Source organism: Tupaia chinensis, unplaced genomic scaffold (assembly GCF_000334495.1).
Source record: "Tupaia chinensis unplaced genomic scaffold, TupChi_1.0 Scaffold000314_1, whole genome shotgun sequence".
In the NCBI taxonomy this organism is placed as follows: Eukaryota; Metazoa; Chordata; class Mammalia; order Scandentia; family Tupaiidae; genus Tupaia; species Tupaia belangeri.
The window spans coordinates 3711002-3728442 of NW_006159807.1; positions in this window are offsets into that span (position 1 = coordinate 3711002).

A 17441-nucleotide genomic window follows, 5' to 3' on the forward strand; every position below is an offset into this window, starting at 1 on the left:
CGACTATGTGGGAGTCAAGCGACATAGCCATTACGCTAACTGCTTGTTCCCATGGGTCAATTTTTTTTTTTTCCTTGTGGGATATCTGTTTACATGAGCAATTTCAGTGACCCTATAGCGGGATCCTCAGTGAGAGAGACAGGACACCGAGGCTTTTGTAGGAAAATAATTCATTAAGTGCCAGCCCTGGTTCAGTGGATCCACATCCAAAAGCTGAGCCCCAAATTTCTTAGGCCTCTTTTTTTTTTTTTTTTTAAATTTGTTTTAGATTCTGTCTCCCATATATGGTTATAGTATACTTTTACATACTTTTGGTTGGATAAAAGGCTATTACAGAATTATGTGGGCATGTGCTGGGCTACCGGGCTGTAACATACACAGGTGTACACGAAGTTACAGAGTTAGATTGTAGTCAGGGCTGCAAGGTCACTAAGAATTGTTAAGTTGCTGTGGGGACAGGGCTACAAGGTTACCACCGGCTGCACATGGCGTTTTCAAGTTTTAAGCATGCCTGTTATCTTCCTTGTCCTGGCGGTCCCCCTACCACATTCCCCTCTTTGATGTCGAATCCTATTAGGGTCAAAGAGCATCATCTTGACTTGGAGGTTTGTATTTCTATAACATCATGGTATGTGCAGCTGTGCTTCTATGAGGCCAGAGACAGTTCTTATAACCAGGGGTGCAAGCATGGAGGACCAGATAAGTTCCCAAAATTATCAGCACTGTGCTTATGAGGGTCTTGAATTCCCTAATAACTGAAAACCATCCCTCAAGTAATTTACTGAGGTTTCCTCCCTCCCAGGTTTGGACTGGAATGTGGGCAATTTTTCTCATTTGACTTGTTATTTCTTCTACGACTTTTCCCTCATCATTTATTTGCAGGCAGCAGTTACTTAAATTAAATTTTCTAAAAACTCCCCCTTCAAAGGCTAGTAAGTAATCTAAAACAAAATGATTCTGATAGATAGCATTATGCAATTGACTCTGCTGTTTGGCTAGGACGTTAAGGGCCCTTGTGGTTTAGTACCTGTATCTAAAAGACAGGCCCAGATTAGAAGCATCTTACCCATTTAAGAAACACAAACATTAGTAGAACCTTCTCATCATAACTCCAGTCAGCCAGGACAACTTGAGCCAGTCCTATGGCCAGGATTAGGGCAAGGGTTGTAACAATAAACAATGACAAAGACAATGCCAACAACAAAACTATTTCAAAGACAAAAGAAATGTGGGTTATCTATCTATCATCTATCTATCTATCTATATCTATATCATCATCTATATCTATATCTAGATGGCTAACTCCTTAAGCTTCTGCCATGCATAGATTAGTCAGCTTCCAGAGGGACTAAAGCAGAGGTGTAGTCTTCTTAGGACTCCAAGGTCAGGCCTTGCTTTCTCTGGAGGGTCAACTTGCATGGTATTTTGGGTCAGAAGTGCATTCCCAGGCTCAAGAGACTGGCTTCACTCTGCTGTGTGAATTTAAGGGACCACCTCGGCTACCTTTATATCCAGGCTATGAAAAAGAGTTGAGAGATGAGGAAATATTAGTTCAATGTAGTCTCAAGAGCCATTTGGCAAAGGTAGATCTCCTGACGGAACTGAAAAATAAAGGTTGGGGCTTGAGCCTCAAGAATTACTATTTGTATCACCCCTGGGGGGTGATTTCTCGCTTTCTATCTCTCTGTCTCTCTGTCTTTCTGGCAAGTGCATGTGCCCTATAGCAAAAAGCCTCTCCAAAAAAAGAAGAAGAAAAAAAAAAAAGAAAAACAATTACTATTTGCCATCAGCGAACGTTTACTGTTCACCTGAGAGGTAGCTTCCTCTCTCAGTTTAATGGGGGTCCCATCCTGCTAATGGGCATGGGAACAGCACTGCTGTTCGTGCCATTTGTCTCATCGTCCCTTTGGATGCTGCGAGCTTTGCCCCCTGGTCTGCTCTGTGATTTCCTCGGGTGGCTATGGTGTCCTTCCTTTTTGGTTTCATAATGGGGTTTTGCCATGAGGGAGAAGTTAGGTATAAAACTTGCGACCCGGAGAAATTCTCAAACTTGACACTTGGTAGGTAGAACTGGAATCACACAGATGGCTTGTTTTCCTTTTGTTGGGCCAAGTTGGTACTTTCCTTGAGACAGGTGAAATCTAAGATGTTTGATCTTTGCAGATTTGGACCTTTTTCTCTGATACCTTGTAGCTAGCTTCCCATAAGAGGGAGAAGAGTCATCTTGTTCCTTTTATGCAATCTTTCGGTGTTTTCCTAGCCAGCAGCAGGTTGTTCACATACTGGTTGGTTTCTCTCTGGAAGGCTTTTTAAATCAGAGGCTAATGTGGTGCCAAAGATGGTTGGAGAAAATTTGAATCCCCTTGGGAGTCAAGTCTAGATTTACTGGTCTTTGTCCCCATTTCTAAGGATTTCCCATTATAAGGTGAAGACTGGCTGACCTTGAAAAGCCAGACAGATACAACAGAAGGTGTCCTGTTAACAATGAGTCAAAATGGTCTCTTAATGTTTGTGGTTGTGACTCACCCATCACAAAGATACTACGTCAGGGACAGGATGTAGGAAGAGTCCTGTAATTAACTGGGCCAAAATGATCTATTAATGTTTGTGGGTGTGACTCACCCCAGACCCTATGGAAGGGATTTTTGAAAACAGGAAAAGAGCAGTCAGACTTCTGCCTTCAGTTCCTCCTGCTAGCTGAATATTATTTCTTTGAATGTATGTGTCCCACAGCACTAAGAAGACTCATTCTTAGGAGTCAAGTCCCACAGAGCTAGGAAGGCTCATTCCCTGTATTGGTCAATCAACCATCTGTTGTTATAGGCAGAGTTATAGTAGAGTCCTGGGGTAAGACATGACTGGCTTAATAGCCAATTGTCTCTGGGCAAAGGAAAGAGTCAGGCCTTAAAGTTTGGAGTAGATGTCTGCCATGGGCTAATTTTTACTCCCCCCCGCTTCCTGTATCTGGCATAACATTTACAGGTAATATACAATGAAAATGCACAAATAAGTATATTGTAAACAGAGTCAGAGGGCATTAAACAGCCTAACCAACTAAAGAAAACTTGACATGTATTATTACATTTTTGGGTCAGATTCACAATATGTTTGTCTTTTATTATTAATAGTTACTTGAACTTTGTGGTGATTTTTATTAGATGATTGTAAGATTAGTACTAGAATATAGTAAATTTGGTCTCTCATTACCGTATTTACCTGAGTGGTGTGGTCCATTGCTTCTCGGCCACCTCAGATACCATTTGTCGTATATAAAGTCCTTCCATATAGCCTTCTTTATAATTTTTTATAATTCCCTCTCAGACTTTCTTTACCATAACTCAAACCTTATGCAATATGCTTTATACCTTGATTTTTTTTGTCCTTTTTAATTTTTTCTATTCTGGAATAATCCAGACATTTTATTTTAGGAAAAAAATGTTTTACCATACAAAACTCTCTATCTTAAAATGTTCTTTTTCTTTTTTACCTTTTTGTTTTTTAACTACAAATACGTTTTCATACCTATAACTTTTCCCCACATCTCTTATCTACTTACTGTTTCCTTTTTACCTTGTTTCTCGTTCTTTTGTAAGTTTGTCTTTGGAAATAATTGTTACCACTGATTAATTAGATAGAAATTATTCATTTTTATTTTTAAGAATTATTTATTTAATTTTATTGATTGATTCATTTATTTTAATTTGACCAGAGAAAGGCAGACACACAGAAAGAAGGAAAGTGAGAAAGCAAGCCACCAGGTCTGGGACTCGAACCATGGTCAACCATGTGGGAATGTCTAGCACTTTAACCACCACGCCACCTGCTGGCTCAATAGAAATTATTATTATTATTATTATTATTATCATTATCATTATTATTATTTTGGTGGGTGCAGCTGATCAGAACCACAGTCCCCACTCTGCTATTTCCCAGGTGCAGGACTTCGAGGTCACCAGGACATTCTCAGCTGCAGCCTAGACACTGGGGCCAGTTCAGAGCTCCATCTTTTTTTTTTTTCCTTTTGTTGGAGAGGTCTTTGCTATAGGGCGCATGTGCTTGCCAGAAAGACAGACAGAGAGAGACAGAGAGACAGAAAGTGAGAAATCATCCCCCAGGGGTATGGCCACACCGCAATCCCTTCTCCTCCATCTCCTCCATTCTCCTCTTGGGATTTTGGGCACGCATGCACATGCGCCCGACGTGAGTTTATGACATCGGGTCCGGGACTCGAATCGCAGTCGACTACATTGGAGTCCAGCGACATAGCTGTTAGGCTAACTGCTGGTCCCAATAGAAATTATTTTTAAGGAGCACATCTTGTTTGTCATTTTAAGAATTACCGTAGGCTTGCCAAAGCCTAGCTCTCGTTCTTTGCCCTCCTGGGAAGTTCGACATCTCTGGAAAGTCCATTGCTCGTGCCTTTGTGTGCAGGACGTCACATATTTACCATAATTTAACTCTTACCAATACTAGCTTTCAGTGTGTACTAGCAGCTTGTGGATATGTATTTTACAAACAAACAAAAACTCTTTACCAAATTTCCCAGTATAGAATAAAACAATCCTATTGATAGATTCAATATCTTTCATTTTTTGTAAAATTTAACAGACTGACAATAGGAAGAATTAAAACATGTGATTTTGTTAAAACATTTCCTTGCTCTTGGTTAATTTTGGTCCTGCTTAATGATTGGCTTAGCAGTCCAGAAAAACAATCAGTTTCTCTATAGAAACTGGAAATTTATCTATTATTATTATTATTATTCTTTTTTACCCAGTGTAATGATTAGATACTTACAAGAGTATATCCTTTTTACATTCTTTTTTATGAATTCCTTTAAAGACATAACAGTTTAAGATTTTAGTCATTCACAAAAAAAAAAAAAACCTATTTAGAGGCTGCAGGCCCGACCCTACCGAAACTCCACGCATCCCCACCGTTCTTCCTCCTTGGACCCCAGGTAGGTTGCCTGGGACTTTAAGGCGAACCCCCACCCCTCCCCACCCGAAACCCGGATCTAGCCGGCCAGCAGTTCCGGACACCAGGCGGACTTAGGCTGCAGGCCCGACCAACCTGGTACTGTCATTCATTGTCTGATCCCTCTCCACTAGCCTTTGGACTGTTTGAATTTTGGTGATTTGAGTAGCGCGCCGCGCGATTTTCTTTTTCCATTTTGTTTTTCTTTGCTCTGGGGGTGTTGCTTTTTTGGTCAGTTGAAGGCTCACCACTCCTTAGATACAGCGAGGACTTTGGGCCTTCCAGGGCTAGTGGCAACAGTTAATGGTAATTGTGAGTAACAGGTAGGCCAACCATAAGATAAATCACCAATCTTCTAAGCCTGTACAACTTTTAAGAATCAGAGATACCTTAAATAAGTTAGCAAGAAACATATAGATTACCTGATGACTAAGAACAATCACAGAGGCTCAAGAAATATGAGCAACCAACAAAAGGCCTCTCTGTCAAGGGAAATCATCAAGCCTACATCACCAGGAATACTGGACACCATCAAGCGCCCCAACATTCGGATAATTGGTATTCCGGAGGAGGAAGAAAATAATAAGGGCCTGGAAAATTTATTCCATGAGATCCTGGAAGAAAACTTTCCAAATCTAGAAAGGCATTCAAATATCCAGACCCAAGAAATACAGAGGACCCCAAGTAGAATCAACCCAAGAAGATCATCTCCAAGGCACATCATAGCCAGACTGGCAAAAACAACAGATAAAGACAAGATACTAAAGTTGGCAAGAGGGAAACGCCAGGTTACTTACAAAGGTCACCCCATCAGGCTAACATCGGATCTCTCAGCAGAAACAATGCAGGAAAGGAAAGAATGGGGAAGCATAGTCAAAGTGTTGAGTGAAAAACAATTTCAACCAAGAATACTATACCCGGCAAAATTATCTTTTATATGGGAAAAAAAGATAAAAACATTCTCAAATAAACAAAATTTGAAGGAATTTACCAACACCAGACCAGCTCTTCAAGAGGTTTTGAAGGGAGTACTATACCAGGAAAACTAAAAAATCAGAGACAGTTATACGAGAACAAAAAACAACTAAGAAAATGGCTCACTTAATGATAGGATCAGGTATGGAAATATCGATAATTACATTGAATGTCAATGGATTAAATTCCCCAGTTAAGAGACATAGACTAGCTGAATGGATAAGAAAACAGAAACCCTCTATCTGTTGCCTACAAGAAACTCACTTTATGGATAAAGATATACATAGACTAAAAGTCAAGGGCTGGAAAAAGATATTCCATGCAAATGGAAATCAGAAAAAGGCTGGAGTAGCGATATTGATCTCAGACAAAATAGATTTTAAAACAAAGACTGTAAGAAGAGACAAAGAAGGGCATTATATAATAGTAGATGGGGTAATCCAGCAAGAAGATATAACCCTTATAAATATCTACGCACCCAACTCAGGTGCGCCTAAATATGTGAAGGAAAGACTGCTGGAGCTAAAAGGAGACATAGGGAAAAATACTATAATTGTTGGAGATCTCAACACCCCGTTATCTCCTATAGACAGATCTTCTAGACAGAAAATAAATAGAGAGATACAGGACTTAAATGATACTATAAATGGAATGGGCTTGACAGATATCTATAGAACTTTCCACCCTACATCCACAACATATACATTTTTCTCACCCCGACATGGAACCTTTTCAAAGATAGATCATATATTAGGACACAAATCAAGCCTTTACAGATTCAAAGGCATAGAAACTGTACCCAGCATCTTCTCTGACCATGATGGAATTAAACTCAAGATTAATTTCAAGAAACAACCCCGAAAACACACGAACACATGGAAACTGAACAACCTACTTCTGAATGACTTCTTCACTACTGAAGAAATTAAGGCTGAAATAAACAAATTTATGGAAACAAATGATAATGAGGACACAAGTGTCCAGAACCTATGGGACACAGCAAAAGCAGTCATAAGAGGGAAATTCATAGCAATTAGTGCACATAAGAAAAGGATGGAAAGATGGCAAGTAGATAACTTATCATCATGCCTCAGAGAACTGGAAAAACAACAACAAACGAACCCCCAAAATGCCAGGCGAAAAGAAATAATAAAGGTTCGAGCAGAAATAAATGAAATAGAAAATAAACGAACCATACAGAAAATAAATGAAAGCAAAAGCTGGTTCTTTGAAAAGATCAACAAGATTGATACTCCATTGGCTAGACTGATCAAGAAGAAGAAAGAAAGAAACCAGATTAATCAAATATGTGATGAAACAGGCAATATTACCACGGACATAGCAGAAATACATAATATCATTAGAGGATACTATGAGCGACTTTACGCCAACAAACAAGATAACCTGGAGGAGATGGACAAATTCCTGGATGCATATAAACTACCAAGATTGGATCAGGAAGACATAGAGAATCTGAATAGACCTATAACAAGCCAGGAGATTGAATCAGTAATTAATAATCTCCCAACAAAGAAAAGCCCAGGCCCAGATGGCTTCACTTGTGAATTCTACAAAACTTTCAAGGAAGAATTAACCCCTATCTTACTAAAATTATTTCTAAAGATTCAAAAGGAAGGAAACCTTCCAAATTCATTTTATGAAGCCTCCATCATCCTCATCCCCAAAACAGATAAGGATATGACAAAAAAGGAAAACTACAGACCAATATCATTGATGAATATAGATGCGAAAATTCTCAACAAGATACTCGCAAATCGTATCCAACAACATATAACAAAGATCATTCATCACGACCAGGTAGGCTTTATACCAGGGATGCAAGGGTGGTTCAATATACGCAAGACCATAAATGTAATACACCACATTAACAGAAAGAAAGATAAAAACCATATGATCATCTCAATTGATGCGGAGAAAGCGTTTGATAAAATACAACATCCTTTTATGATTAAGACTCTCAGTAAGATTGGTATAGAAGGGTCATTTCTGAACACAATAAAAGCAATCTATGAAAAACCTACAGCTAATATTATACTGAATGGGGAAAAGCTGAAAGCTTTTCCTCTGAAAACAGGTACTAGGCAAGGCTGCCCACTTTCTCCACTGCTCTTTAATATAGTACTGGAAGTCTTAGCTATTGCAATCAGAGAAGAGAACAGTATTAAAGGCATTCGAATAGGCAAAGAAGAGTTGAAAATATCTTTATTTGCAGATGACATGATGGTATACTTAGAAGACCCAAAGGTATCCATGAAAAAACTGCTTGAAGTAATAAGTGAATACAGTAAGGTGGCAGGATACAAAATCAATATCCAAAAATCTATAGCATTTCTATTTATGAACAACAAGTTGAATGAAGCAGAGCTGAAGAAAGGAATCCCTTTCACCGTAGCCACAAGATGTATAAGATATCTAGGGATAAACCTAACTAAGAAAGTCAAAGACCTTTATAAAGAAAACTACGAGAATCTTAAAAAAGACATTGAAAGTGACATAAAAAAGTGGAAGGACATCCCATGCTCCTGGATTGGTAGAATTAACATAATCAAAATGGCAATTCTACCCAAATTAATCTACATGTTTAATGCAATTCCAATCAAAATACCAGAGATATTCTTCAGAGATCTAGAAAAGACAATTATAGAATTTGTCTGGAACCATAAAAGACCTCGTATTGCAAAAGCAATCCTGCGTAAGAAGAATGGAGTAGGAGGCATATCACTCCCTGATCCCAAGATATACTATAAAGCTGTGGTCATCAAAACAGCATGGTATTGGCATAAAAACAGACATGTGGACCAATGGAAGAGAATAGAGACCCCAGAAATAACTCCCAAAGCTTATAGCCAACTGATCTTTGACAAAGGATATCAGTCAATCCATTGGGAAAAGGAAAACCTCTTTAGTAAATGGTGCTGGAAAAACTGGGTATCCACCTGCAGAAAGATGAAACTGAACCCCCATCTTTCACCATTAACAACAGTCAACTCAAAATGGATCAAAGATCTGAACCTAAGACCTCAGACAATAAAACTACTTGTGGAAAATGCTGGGGAAACTCTGGGAGACATTGGAGTAGGCAAAGACTTCTTAAATAAGACTCCCAAAGCACAGGCAATAATCCCTAAAATAGACAAGTGGGACTATATTAGACTAAGAAGTTTCTGCACAGCAAAGGACACAGTAACAAGTGTGAACCGACAACCCTCAGAATGGGAAAATATTTTTGTTAAATATGCCTCAGACAAGGGACTGATAACGAGAATACATAGGGAACTCAAGTGCCTTATGCGAAAAAAAATGATTAACCCGATTAAAAGATGGGAAAGTGAGCTGAACAAAAGTCTCTCTAAGGAAGACATACGAACAGCCAAAAAGCATATGAGGAAATGTTCAACATCCCTCATCATAAGGGAGATGCAGATAAAAACCACAATGAGATACCACCTAACCCCTGTCAGAATGGCAAAGATTAAGAATATAAAAAGTGATAAGTGTTGGCGGGGATGTGGTGAAAAGGGAACCCTCCTACACTGTTGGTGGGAATGTAAACTAGTTCAACCACTGTGGAGAACAATATGGAGGTTCCTCAAAGATCTACAAATAGAACTACCATTTGATCCAGCAATCCCACTTCTGGGTATTTACCCAAAAGACAGGAGAACGCTCAGTCAGAAAAGTGCTTGCACATCCATGTTTATTGCAGCATTATTCACAATTGCCAAGACATGGAACCAACCTAAATGTCCACAAACTGATGAATGGATTGGAAAAGTGTGGTATATATACTCTATGGAATACTACTCAGCCATAAAAAATAACAAGACCCTGGCATTTGATAGAAAGTGGGCAGATATGGAGGATCTATTGCTGAATGAAGTAAGCCAGGCTATGAAAGAAAGATATTGTATGTATCCACTCAATATATACCAACTATCTATTGGAGGACATAAAAGCAGTGAAGGTACTTAATGAGAATAGGACAGTGTGGAATGGGGTAAGTGAAGAGAAGAGGATAGAGAAAGATAGCAAGTGAACAATAGAGAGGCAGGACGTTAGTGAGAAACAGATAGGGCTTATTAACTGTTGATGATGACATGTATAGTATTCTCAACTGGATTGGTCTGAGAAGTATTTCATGATGGGCAAAGTATTTTTACAAGCAAAATGAGAAATAGCAATTGACTGTTTTAAAAAATAATTAGAATAATAAAAATAATGATTGGGGAAAACATAGAAAAGATATTGAATGTTGAAGTGGGGAGATTAATGTCTCTGTACTGACGGACATGCATGGCATTCCCTTTTGAAAAAACAATGTAATACACTGTAAAGTTATATGTAATCCAATGTAATATAAAGATTATGATGATGATAATAAAAAAAAACCTATTTAGAAAGGCATTAAACAAAACAACTAACCATGAACAAAAAGCCCCAAACACCCTAAGGAAGAAAAGGGTTAACTTAGAGTCTGTCAGCACCAGTTGCTTGTTTTGTAACTGAACCATAAGAGAACCAAAAATTAAAGTTTAGAAAAATTAATCTTATTCAACATCACTTAAAACTTTCCTTTAGCTACTATGTCCTGATCATCTGTGAGAAACAAGATATTAGAGAAGATATTAGCCATTAATTCATTTTTCCTATTGGTCAGATATCCATTATGTAATATGTAACACATAACCTATAATTACCATCTGTTTCATTAAACCGACCATATTAAGACAAATAAGAGGTTGTCTAATCAATAATCCCTGAACAAAGTATATGTTAGAAACTGTGAAGTTCTTCTCTTATTAAACCTTTTCCTTTTATCATATTTGAAGCTGGCTTATTTAGTTGTCATGTGAGCTTAAAAAGCATTTTAATTAATTTGTATGAATGCTCTTTTTTTAAATCAAATTGAATGGAATTCCTTAAGGCCATTTGCTGTTTTCTTTTCCATAATGGAGGTTCCTGCTTTCCTCCCTTTGAAGATGATTGTCAGCAGGGCTCTTCTGGTGCTTTCAGGCCAGAGTATAAGGGGTTAAGTTGGCAGTTCTAGAAGTGACTCTGGTTAGGAGTGTCACAGATGATTGGAGGGGCAGCCTCTGGGGTGTGGCCAAGGCTCTAGCATCTGTAGGCTCAGGGTATTGGCAGCAGTGACAAAGGGATGGGGGGAAACCCTTGGAGGACCAGGCAATCCCAAATGAGGGTCAATTTATTTCACAGAATGTCTGGGTTTGCCAGGAGTTTACACCATAATCTCCTGAATAGCTCTTCTTAAAGGTTTTCACCATACACTCTAAAGGAGTAAGTTTACTCTGTGTACCACTCACTTCCTCCCTCTAGATACTGACACTCACACACAAGAAGGGGAAAAGGAAGAGGTAATCACCCACTTTGTCCATTTCTGGCTGCTCCCTTGGCGGAGATATTCAGGCACCTCTCAGCGTTGGTGAGACCGTATAAACCACATGTCAGGATCCCTCCAAAGAGGGCCACCATAAACCATATGAGGATGGCCACGGAACCATGGATTGGGACTCTGCACTCGTTAGTCACATTCATCATAGTCATTCATCTAGTCTCTCCAACTCTCGGTCCAATACTTAACAGTATGGTGGTCTCCTCATGTCTATACTGAGAGTGACAGGTCTACACCCAGGGAGGTAATCAGACTCCTTTTTCTGCCCCCTTGAGGGCAGGTTCAGTCTCCAATGAACCTGGGTTCTTACCAATCCTGTGGGTGGTGTTCCCTGAGCAAATTCCTGAGCCTCACGGGCTTCCATTGTGCTTCTGGAGGCTCCGCCCTGATCTGCAAGGAAGGCTTCTCCCCTACAGAACAACTGTTCCATTGGTGCCAGGCAAGCTTTCCTCTCCTCACATTCTGGGGACTGCACCCTGTTGACAAGGTGGAAATGCACCATCTCTCAACTCTTCTCACTTTCTGGCCAATGCACCAGAAATGTAGCGGGATTCTCAGTGAGGGAGAAACAGGACACCGAGACTTTTGCAGGAAAAGAGCAATTTATTAAGTGCCAGTGCTGGTTCAGTGGATTCACATCCAAAAGCTGAGCCCCAAATTTCTTGGCACTCCTCTTTTTGTTTTAACTTCCTTGTCTACCAAATATGTTTATATTATACTTTTATATACTTTTAATTGGATAAAAAGCTATTGTAGATTTATGCAGTCATGCGCTGGGATACCAGGGTGTTAGATATGCAGGTGTGCATGACGTTACAAAGTTGCTAGGTTGCTATCGTGGCTACAAGGTCACCAAGAGTTGCTAAGTTGTTATGGGGACAGGGCTACAAGGTCACCACGGGCTGCACATGTGTTTTGAAGTTTTACGCATGCCGTTACCTTCCTTGGTCCTGAAGATCTCCCTAACACAACCCCAAATCAGAGTGTCAGCACCATTCAGATGCTTGACTCCATCTGATCACATAAAATAATGCTGAACAAGGACTAGCAGGTGGTGTAGTGGTTAAGGTGCTAGACTCTCACATGGTCAACTGTGGTTTGAGCCTCAGTTTGTACTGGACAGCTTGAAACTCACATCAGATGCATGTGTGTGTGTGTGTGTATGTGTGTGGGTGTGTGTGTGTGTGTATGTGTGTGTGCCCCAAATCCCAAGAGACTAGAGGAGAAAGGATTGTGGCATGGCCATCCCCCTCAGGGGTGATTTATCACTTTCTGTCTCTTTGTCTCTCTCTGTCTTTCTGGCAAGCACGCATGTCCTATAGCAAATATCTTTCAAAAACAAAAAAAAATTGTATTGTCAACATGGGCTGTTCGTCAGATTGCCTTCTCAGAACTAGGGGCTAACCAGAGCTCACCACGGGCTGCACATGTGTTTTGAAGTTTTACGCATGCCGTTACCTTCCTTGGTCCTGAAGATCTCCCTAACACAACCCCAAATCAGAGTGTCAGCACCATTCAGATGCTTGACTCCATCTGATCACATAAAATAATGCTGAACAAGGACTAGCAGGTGGTGTAGTGGTTAAGGTGCTAGACTCTCACATGGTCAACTGTGGTTTGAGCCTCAGTTTGTACTGGACAGCTTGAAACTCACATCAGATGCATGTGTGTGTGTGTGTCTGTGTGTGTGCCCCAAATCCCAAGAGACTAGAGGAGAAAGGATTGTGGCATGGCCATCCCCCTCAGGGGTGATTTATCACTTTCTGTCTCTTTGTCTCTCTCTGTCTTTCTGGCAAGCACGCATGTCCTATAGCAAATATCTTTCAAAAACAAAAAAAAATTGTATTGTCAACATGGGCTGTTCGTCAGATTGCCTTCTCAGAACTAGGGGCTAACCAGAGCACTCTGGGACAACCCCACAGGTATGAGTGCTGGAACTCTTCAAGGTGTTTGATTTACAATGTGGGGAAGCACTAGAAGTTTGGAAATCCCCCAGAAGCTGAGAAGTGAGGACTGGAGCCCACACAGGGGTCCAGGCTCAGAGTGACTTCCTACTTGACACTATCAAGCTTGTCCTGTCCCAGGTACCAAATGGGACCCTAAAGCATGGGGATCCCTGAGTCCTGGATCCTAGGTAGGGTCCCTGCTCTCCTGAGCCTGCCTGAGTGATAATATCAGTAACAATGTTTCCATAGGAATTACACTATTGGTTTCAATTTGGAGCACCAGCAACACATTTCTATGATGTCCCTGGAACATAGTAGGTGCTTATTATTATTTATTGAATGAATAAGGAAGTGGATTTGAAGTGCACCTTCTGGTAAAAGGGTGGGTTGAGCACTAATTGTTCCTCAAGTTTGTATAAGAAAAGGCATTTCTGTGGGTGGGCCACTGCTCAGCTCTCCTACAGTAGGGTGCAAAGGTTAATTATAATAAGTGGGTTAAAAGTAGGAATATCAGACCTGGTTATGGCCTCTTCAGCTATTTATTTGGGAGACATGGATCAAAGGTTGGCAAATCATGAGCTTTTTTGATTGTTGTTATGTTTCTGAAGGATTACAGGTAACAAATTCCTTTGATTTAGTTACAATCAATTTGACTTAGAATTTTCAGTACTTAGGGACCAGCAAATGAAGTAACGGTTACATTGCTGGACTCCCGTATAGTCAACTGCAGTTTGAGTCCTGGATCTGGTGCCTTAAAATTCATGCTGGGTGCGTGTGTGCGCATGCCCAAAATCCTGAGAGAAGAATGGGGAAGGGATTATGGCATGGCCATACCCCCTGGGAGGGGTAATTTCTCACTTTCTGTCTCTCTGTCTTTCTCTGTCTCTTGGGCGAGTGCACAGGCCCTATAGCAAAAATCTTTCTCTTTAAAAAAAAAAAAAGAAAAGAATTTCCAGTACTTAGTTTGACACCGACTTTTGAGACCCAAGGTGAAATAGTAGATAACAAATACTTTTTCCAAATAATAATTTATAAAAAGATAATTCAAACAGTCTCTCCCAACTTACAGAGAAAGTTCTGGTATTGCTGAATAACTCTAAGATCAAGTAGGAATCAAAATAGTAATAGGGCTATATGCCAAGACTAAACATTTAAAGTAGTCTGTTATTTTTGTAATCACATTTTAGCATTTTTTCATGTTTTAACATATCAAGAACCGCAAAACATGAAAGTGATTCAGCAGTGTTGCAAGTTGATGGGAGACCCCCAAAAGCTTCCCCAGTAGTACTTTCTACATATGCCACTTTCCACTCAATGTTGTAGGAATAAAAGGCGTCAGTGCCTTTGTTTTGTCAGGCTTGACGTTTACGAAATGTCAACACTAAAGTGAAGGTAAGTACCTGACGCTAGACACAGTACTTCATTAAGGCACTAAATGAAGATTGGTTGAGTGATCAGACAGAACTGAGATCAATAATAGTACTTCCCTCAAAAGATACTGTAGGGACCTAATTAAGGATAACATATTAAGAAGACAGTACAAGCCTAGTGAAACAAGAGCTCAGTAAAAGTTAGCTACTGTTATTAGTAGTATCACTTTAGCATGTGTTAGATGCCATGCTAGTGCTGGTATTAAAAGCTGGGCAAAAGATGCCCATGTCTTCTTCTTCTTTAAAGAATTATTTATTTAATTTTATTTATTATCATCATTATTCTCTCTCTTTTTTTTTAATTTGCTACAGGGCACATGAATGCTCATGAGAGAGAAAGAGAGAGGGAGAGAGAGAAGGAAAGTGAGAAAGCAAGCTGTCAGGTCCAGGACTCAAACCACAGTCAACCATATGAGAGTCTATTGCCTTAACCACCATGCTGACTCCAAGATGCCCATGTCTTCTAGAAGCTTGTGGCCTAGAGAAACAATGACAAATTCAGTTTTATGGCATTTATAGCTGGTATTTGTGCAAGGAGTATGAACCCTATAAAGAGGCGGGTTTAACTTTGCTTTGAGTACAGAGAGTTCACAGTTGTCAGAAAAAAATCATGTTTTATCTCACTTAGCCCTAATTTAAGGGAAACTTTGGGCATATTATTTATCTGCTCTGTGTCTCAGTTCCTTATTCTACAAAATGAGGGACAGATTAGGACATCATAAAGATTTGCTGAACTGACCATGTTGAACTGATGTGGGCTCAGGTGTTTTCCATGACACAAGTCAACATTTTCACTTTGTTACTGATTCATCATTATATTAAAAAAAAAAAAAGGCCTGCCATGCTTGATTTTACTTCCTAAATATTGCAAAGTTAGCTCATTTGCAATTTTAATTTTTAATGAGCTTTGAAAACAAAGTGTCTTATGCCACACATGGGTAAATTTATCTTGTCCACTTGCTAGGTCTTTCTCAGTGATATTTTGGCAGTAGAGGAGTTAGAGTGAGGGGTATTATTTATTTAGTTATTATAGAGACTTTTGCTATAGGGCGCGTGTACTCTCTGGAGAGACAGAGAAAGACAGGGAGATAGAAAGTGAGAAATTACCTCCCAGAGGGGATAGCCACCCTGCAATCCCTTGTCTTCCATTCTCCTCTTGGGATTTTGGGTACACACGCACATGTGCCTAGTGTGAGTTTTAAGCTACCGGGTCCAGGACTTGAACTACGGTCAACTACATGGGAGTCGAGCAATGTAAACATTTACAGCATCTGCTGGTCCCAGGGCCTTTGTTAATATCTGCAGTTTCTACTGGAAATCTCTTGGATAGCATTTTTTTAAAATAAATTTTTGCTATATGACAGATGCATTCACTGGAGAGACAGAGAAACAGAGAGACAGAAAATGAGAAATCACCCCCCCACCCCCCGCCCAGGGGAGATGGCCATGCCTTAATCCCCTTCTCCTCCATTCTCTTCTCAGGATCTTGGGCATGCACAAACATGCACCCGGCATGAGTTTTAAGCTGCTGGGTCTAAGATTTGAACCATTGTTGCCTACGTGAGAGTCCAGTGATGTAACCATTGTGCCATTTGCTGGTCTCTCTTAGGTAGTTTTTTATGGATCTAAAAATGTTAAGGAAGTATTTGAGATGGTGAATTGAGTGTGTTGGTATGTTCCTGTCATCCTCCAGAGCCAGGAGTCCTAGTGGCTGGGGTTATATCCATTTTCTCAGCTGTGTGCCAGGACAAGCCTTGGTTTCAGCAGGTTGCAGAAATTCCTTGACAGATACTGATACAAAAATTACAATACAATAGAGTTGCTAATCTACTTTTCATGCCAGACCAAAACTCCATGCTCAAAACTCCAGTGCCTATTGATTTATGTATCTTTTGTGTAGAACCTTTATCCAACCAGGAATAAGTGGTTTATTTATGCTCACTTCTGGGACAGGGGCCAGAGGTTAAGAACTTTGGACTTCTGATAAGTTCTGTGTCCACTAGAGATGTCATCAAATACATACCAACAGAGGTTAGGTATTAGCTATTTGACTTGAAGAAAAAGCATGCAATGGCTCTATTTTTTTTTTTTTTGAGATGTTTTTGTTATAGGGCGTGTGCACTCGCCAGACAGACAGAGAGAGACAGAGAGATAGAAAGCGAGAAATCACCCCCCAGGGGGGATGGCCACACCACAATCCCTTCTCCTCCATTCTCCTCACGGGATCTTGGGCACGCACGCACACATGCCTGGCGTGAGGCTTAAGCCACCGGGTCCAGGACGCGAACCGCGGTCTACCACATGGGAGTCCAGTGACATAGCCATTATTCTAACTGCTGGTCCCTCAATGGCTCTTATAAAACATTCACATTGCTTTGTAGAGAAAAACTCCTTCTGGGGACCAGCAGTTAGCGTTTTAAGCCGCCAGGTCCAGGACTCAAACCCTGGTAGATTATGTGGGAGTCCAGCAACATAACCATTACACCATCTGCTGGTCCCAACTTGGTGTGATTTTTCAAGCCACCAGGTGTGAGACTTGAGCCATAGTCAGTCATTTGAGTCCACCACCTTAACCACTATGCCACCTGCTGGCCCCTCCTCTAGTAAACTTTTAAATAAAACTGCCTACAGTGACAAAGTATAGTTCCCTGCTTTGCAAGATGATTCTCTTTAAATTTGTTC